Genomic DNA, 6,843 nt, shown 5'->3' with positions numbered 1-6,843 from the left:
AATTATTAAGCAGAGTGAGTGCGTGACTCACAGTTGGTTAATAAATACTCATTGCTCTCATTTTCCCTAAATTTCACAATAATTCAAGTACTCTGCCCAGTGTCTTCAAACCCAGCAGCTGCCCTGCTCCCCTTTCCTCCAACTTCTCCAAACTTCATCTTGTCTGTGGCGTTTACATAAATATAATCAGTAAGAAGAAGAACTTTTTACATTTTGGAAACAGACTTTATTGTAATATAAAAGTCCTCCTCTAGTTCTTTAATGCTCTTCCCTCAAGCTTTAGCCTATGTAAAGGAACGTTATGTAAAAAAAGACTGTATTTTGCTTTCAGAACCCACTTCCCTAGAGGTAGTCTCTGGTTGTACAGGGAAGAGGGTTTAATGATCAGAAAGTTAGGAATAGTACGCATGAGATACCTAACTAAACATGGTACCTTACAACTTCTACATAAAGTACAGAAGGAGACATCAGTGGCAGAGATAACTGACTTGAGGTCACCTTTCTCTTGGGATCTCTCCCTGATTACCACTGTGGTCACTACCTGAAATCAGTGACCCCAGGGGTATAGGACAGCAGAGTCCCTTCTGTCCTATACCCCAAGCGTAGGAAACAGTTCAAAAGTGTTCGCTGCTACTGCTTTGTAGTCTGGTTTTCTGTTTGGGCGAGGGACCCTTTAAAGGTTGAAAATACGATCATGAATTCACTAGACGTTGTCTCTCTTGATAATAATACTCTCATAGTAATTTTTAAATACAAATGCCTTATTATATTGTGTAGTCATTATTTGTTTATGCATATGTTTCTCTCAATATAGTGTATCTCTCATGCCCCACAACCTGAGTCTCATGGATGCTTATTATAATTTAATGCAATAATATAACAATATTGATGATGATAATACTAAGCACAGCCCTTGATTTGTCCTCTTTGAGACCCCTACATTCTGAAGTCTGAGTACTCTTGATGGCTGAAGGGCAAGATGTTCTTGAATGAAGGGAATGAGAAGTATCACTTTTTAAAGGGAAAAAAAAGGAAAAAGAACCAAGTAAAAAAGAGAGGCATGTTCACTTGGCAGCCAAGGAATACATTCTCCTTAAAAAGCAGCCCTCTGCCAAGTTTTGGCTTCTGTTTGTTGTTGTTTAAAAGGTAAACACAATTAAGAAAGAAAATAGCAAGTCTTTAAAAAGTGCAGCTGAATATTTATGTTTTCCCTCAGAGACTTCTGGGCTTATTTCTGAAGATCTTTCTTTGCTGCTGAACATCATAATAGTTAAACATCACCAAAATAACTGCTGCACCATTCTGCCTTGGAAAGAGAGGAATATTTTCATTTCATAAAGTCCATCCCTTTCAGATTGTCGTAATCTCTCAAAGTCTGAATACCAACACTATAATTTTCTCTCCCATCGCTGACACACACTTTTGTTCTGAAAATTCCATGTTAGCAAGCCTTACTAGGCAGTTGGGTATAGCTATGTGATCCATCTTAATTGCTTTATCCTACATAAGCAACTCTATGGACGATGGAACCCTTAAATGAGTTAATAAATCGTTTGGACTTGCTCGCTCCTCAACTATCTGAATTTGTTTTGCCAGAGAGGCAACTCCAGCCCTTGCTTGTATATTAGTAGAATTCCCCTAAAAATCTCTTAGTACATTTCAAGTCTGCTAATTCACTTGATTCTTGTTTGTGTGTGTGTATGTGTGTGTGTTTCATCTTTCTAATTTCATACCCATGTGGAGCCACAGCTACAGCTAACTCTAATAAAAGTAATGTCTGAATCAGAAACTCACTGTGTGAGACAACTTATTTCAAATTCTGAACAATATAGAAAGGGCAAAGAACAGAGAGGAGAGTTAATGAATAGCATCCCAGCTCTGCTCTGAACAACATTCAGGCTTCTTGTTAACCAAATAACTTCTCTCGGCTGCCACCACGTGATAGTCCCTACAATCCACAGAAACAATCTATCCAGGAGTCACGGCAGCTTATATAATTAATAGCCCATCACAAACAACTTTCTTTATATTTCGTTAAGATTGGAAATCCCTTTGGGACACCTGGAAGATTGTCTGGATACATAGTTCCCAGATCTCTGAATATCCCATATTTTAAAGTATGATGTTGATTCCTAGGAAACCAACACCTGCACGTAACCTCTGCTCCAGCAAGAATATTGAGGGGAGAAGAGTTGCAGGTCTTTTCAGGTGGCTGCTTTCCCATAGCTAGGCAAACAACCACTTGAAACAAGCTGAGGCTGTGCTCACAAGTACAAATGTACGTGGTCATGTACACATAGCACACACAGAGACAAGGAAACAAAACACACGCCCCACACCCTGCCCAGTGATAGATTCAACACTCTCTGCATGAGTCTCCTTGTCTCTATGTTTTTCTGACCACTGCTCTGCCTTTTACTTTGTGCTTTGCTTATATCACTCCTCAGACTGCAGTGTTCAATGGTTCATGTTGTGCAGGATAAACTTCAAAGAGTATACATAAAAACGTTCTCAATATGGTGCTGACTGTAGTAGGGCCACCCTACAGACGTCCAGGTCCTATTCCCCAGAAACTGTAAATATGTTACCTCACCTGGCAAAAAAGACCTTGCAGATGCGATTGAGTTAGAGATAAGAAGATAACCTTGGATTATTCTAGTGGGTCTAATGCAATCACAGGACCCTGATAAGAGGAAGACAGGAGGTTCAGAGTCAGAGAAGGAGACGCGATGACATATGCAAAGATTGGAGTAATGTGCCCTGAAGATGAAGGAAGGGCCATGGACCAAGAAATGCAGGTTGCCTCTAAAAGCTGGAAAAGCCTGGGAAAGATTCTCCCCTAGAGCCTCTGAAAGAAATGCAGCCCTTTCTGGACTTCTGCCTTACAGAACTATTAGATAATAAACTTGTATTGTCTTAAGCCACTAAGTTTGTGGTTGTTTTTATAGCAGTAATAAATAGAAAACATTCACCTCTAACCTATCTCTCCTCATCTTCCTGAATTCTTGTTTGAAGCTGTGATTTTCAGCCAGGATGTTTTACAGTTTGAGTCTGCAAACCCTATTCACCCTCCAGGAGTATCTTCAATCCCATCTTTTTTTCCAACCAAGTGATTCCTACTTTCTCTGAACCTCTCTAGTAATTATTCTGAGACCACTTTAAATGTCCTCTGACTCATAAGGCAATATTATGGCATTTCTACTACTACTTTGAACTAATATGTAACTTTCTATGGTTAGATTTTTGTCTTCCTTCCCAATCCAATTCTAAGTACTCTGAGGATGGGGCTTATGTCATATTTCTGTTTTTTCTTATAGTCTTTAACATGATATCATGCATAAAGAAAGCACTAAATAGATACTTGGTAGTTTGTTTTTTGTAAACTGAGACATATTAAATAATGCTGTAGGAGGATTTATCTGTAATAATCCAAATAGCCCTTCTTACCAGAAACTTCATAGGATTAAGCCTAGCAGTGGGTTTTCACAGAGGCTCTCTAGATTTCCAAAGCAGCATCATAGAATGACTCAACAGGGCTGTGATTATAAGTCAGCAATAGACGATAAAGAAATAGGTCAAAATAATATAAAGATAAAAAAGTAAGAGATGATAGTAGAACTAGAGAGGACACCAAAGTCCCCCAAAAGCACTTTCCCAGATAACATAACGTGTTCTAATGCAGGTGTAACACAATAAAAATAGATTTAGGCTTTAAATTTCAGGGCTTTTTAAAAGTTATTTTATATTATTATTATTTATGCCTACAGCACCTGGTTTTCCTAAGTGGTCTCCCATCCAAGTACTAACCAGGCCCAACCCTGCTTAGCTTCCGAGATCAGACATCGGGCTTGATCAGGGTGGCATGGCCATAGACCATGGACAGTGGCTCCGCTAGTACACGAACCTAGGACCTTCTACATGTAAAGCAGAAGTGCTAACCGCTACACAATGGAACCACATCCTAAATTTCAGGGTTTTGAATGAGACATTTATGCGGCCAGTGTCCTCCAAGATCAACTGAACGCCAGATCGAAGACATTTCCCAATAGAGTTAGAAGGAAGAATGTTGTAGACTTTCCCATAATTGTCTAAACCAAGAACCTCTCCAATGATAACTTGAAATTTATAGGTAATAACCTTCACTAAAGAATTCTAGTAAAAAATGACAGAATCTGCTTGTATCAGGGGCCTGCACACCAGCAGTTAAGAACCCACATTCTGGAGATGAATGGCCTAGGTTAAAATTCTAACTCCATCTCTTAGAGGTTGAGTAAACTTTCAAGTCTTTCTGGCCTCAGTCCTTCATCTCTACAATGGGGATAATATGATGTCCTCATTCAGCTGTGGTGAGGATTAAGTGAGGTAATGTATGTGAAGTGATAAGTAGATTGCCTGCCATAATGAATCTGCATGAAAGATCATATGTAATTATTGTTATCTCTAAAAACTTGCTTGGGTCACTTCTATAATCTTTTGAGACACGCACCAATTGGGCCTGCTTGGAAATAAATAAAGGAGGAACTGCTTGCTGCTCCGTAGGAGAAAAAAGCACAGAGAAGAATTAAATGCCAGGATTGGTGTGCATTTTTTAACCTTAGGCCTCAAGGCAAGGTCAGGTCTTTCAAATGTTTCCAAATCCATCCCATCCTGTTACTAGCATTTCTAGATATGTATGCACTGCTTATGAACACAGAACTAGGTGGAATAAAACACTCACCTTTTCTGGCAATTGGTTGGAACCCATGCACCTTACATGTTACACAGCTCCAACATCATTACCATAACCACAGCACAACATCATTTCCCCCACTTTACAGACACGAAAATGTGCCTCAATGAAAGAAGCCAGACACCAAAGAATACATAGAATTTGTTTCCATAAAGCTGTTTAAAAGAGGGGACAACACTAAATTATAGTGTTAAAGTCAAGAGTAGTTACTCTGGAGAGAACAGAGGGGAAGTGATCGGAGTGGGCCCAGGACGAGATTCTGGTGGGCTGGCAATGGTCTGTGTCTTGCTTTGGGTAGTGGCTACACAGATTTCTTTTGGTGATAATTCATTGGGCTATCTATTGGCATCTCGAGTAGTTTTTATAAGTCAACTAAAATGCTTACAAAAATGAGGCTCTCAAGGGTTAAATAAGCTATCCAAGTTCACGTGGAAATGTGTGGAAGAGTAGCAATTCACACCCTTGTTTCTCAGATTGGTCCCCCAAATCTATAGTCTTTCTCAGGTTCTGCTGTATTTAAAAGGGGTGAATAAAAAATGTCTTCTACATTGATAGTAGACCATGTGTTGGTTTAGAAAACTTCTTTTCTGGGGTCAGAAATAAATGTTTTTAAAGCAAGATTCTTTTTTTTTATTGTATTTCAGCTAATGAAGGACAATTATGACATTTACAATCCTATTGCCTTTGCAGAATGTGTTTTTTTCTGGTAGTGTCTTTTTGGGATTAGAGAGGTTTCTAACCTGTTTTAAATGTCATAGTGTTTTATTGGCAAATCAGTGAAAACAAATCAATTTAATGCAGTGAGTTCTGTGTTCATAAAAAAGTAAAATTTCTGTTTATCTAGAGTTATCATTCTGAAGTAGTATGTCCTTCTTGAGTATTTGCCATCATTATTTTTATTCTTATTATTTATCCCAATTATGAGTGTGTGTGTGTGTGTGTGTGTGTGTGTGTGTGTGTGTGTGTGTGTGTATATATATTTCTTGCTTTTTGTCTGTCTCTTCGACTAGACCATAAATCCAAAGAGGGCAGAGTATACATCTAGTGCCCAGAAAAGAAAATAGGCTTAAAGAAGAGGTCTGAGTGAATGAATGCTTAAATTAATGAATGAGTTAACAGAGAGTAAACAATAACACAAGTTTAAAAACTACGAGCGATTTTAGTAAATGACAGAAGCGCATTACTAAAGTGAAGGCGACAATTTCACTATCATTTACATTTTTTCCTTGTGGTTTCTCATTCTGTTCTATTTACCCACATGACTAGTGTGGATAAAAAGCATTTACTGGGCAGTTACTAAATTCCCAGCTCTGTGTATGGGGTGGAATAATCTGGTTGAAGAGCTCATGGACAAATTTCCAACTATATTCTGAACTGAATAAAAATAACCATTAGTTGAGTCAGAGCCACAGGTATAATTCCTATCCTTGACTACTTTTCATAAATCACAATTTGGATTTGAGTATTGATAGTGTAATTAACTACAGGGTAATCTTTCATGTTTCAAAGATTCTGCTTAAGTGTCTAGTTCTATTTAGGAGAATCATGAGAATTTTCAAAATCAAACCAATGCTGATACTTTCCTATTATTCGGAGCAATAGAAATTTGCATCAACCTATATATTTCTGTCTAATTTTAATTCTTTGTCTATAGTATAATGAGCATCACATTTAGCTTGTGGTTGTTTTTAAGTTAAAAACTAGTAGCTGACACAATCACTTTGTACCCATACCCCATTGTTGCTGATCTTGCTAGTCTGGTTCTCTAACTCACTTATCCTTTACTGTGTAACTCCAGCTTCTCCAAGGATAGCTTCAGTCACACCCTCAAGCTATCCTTTATTTTTGAAATTCACAGTATAAGTGGCTCATGGGCATTTTCTTCTAGAACATATAACTTTCCCATTGGTGCATTAGCCAGAAGGCCAACGGGTGTCTCACTTGCAAGAGAAGCCCTGAGCATATTTATTACATTTTAAGTTGAGTAAACATTGTACTTTGATTTTACAACTTCGATAAGGGGTCCCCACTAACAAATAATGTGCTAAATTTCATTTACAAATGTTGAATTTCAAAACTTTTTTTTGAGAAAGTGATTTTCAATAGAAACTCAC

General features: G+C 38.0%; 1 protein-coding gene and 1 pseudogene across 2 annotated transcripts in view; both read right to left on the bottom strand.

Moving 5' to 3' along the window:
• Positions 1–6,843, bottom strand: part of TRPM3 (transient receptor potential cation channel subfamily M member 3) — a 512,305-nt gene that overhangs the window by 348,620 nt on the left and 156,842 nt on the right. The gene's annotated exons all lie outside the window — the stretch shown is intronic.
• Positions 3,759–3,874, bottom strand: LOC111746403 (annotated as a pseudogene).

Source organism: Pteropus vampyrus, unplaced genomic scaffold, assembly GCF_000151845.1.
Source record: "Pteropus vampyrus isolate Shadow unplaced genomic scaffold, Pvam_2.0 Scaffold186, whole genome shotgun sequence".
Taxonomy (NCBI): domain Eukaryota; kingdom Metazoa; phylum Chordata; class Mammalia; order Chiroptera; family Pteropodidae; genus Pteropus; species Pteropus vampyrus.
The sequence above is the reverse complement of the archived record's forward strand: the minus strand, read 5'-3'. Positions and strand labels throughout refer to the sequence as shown.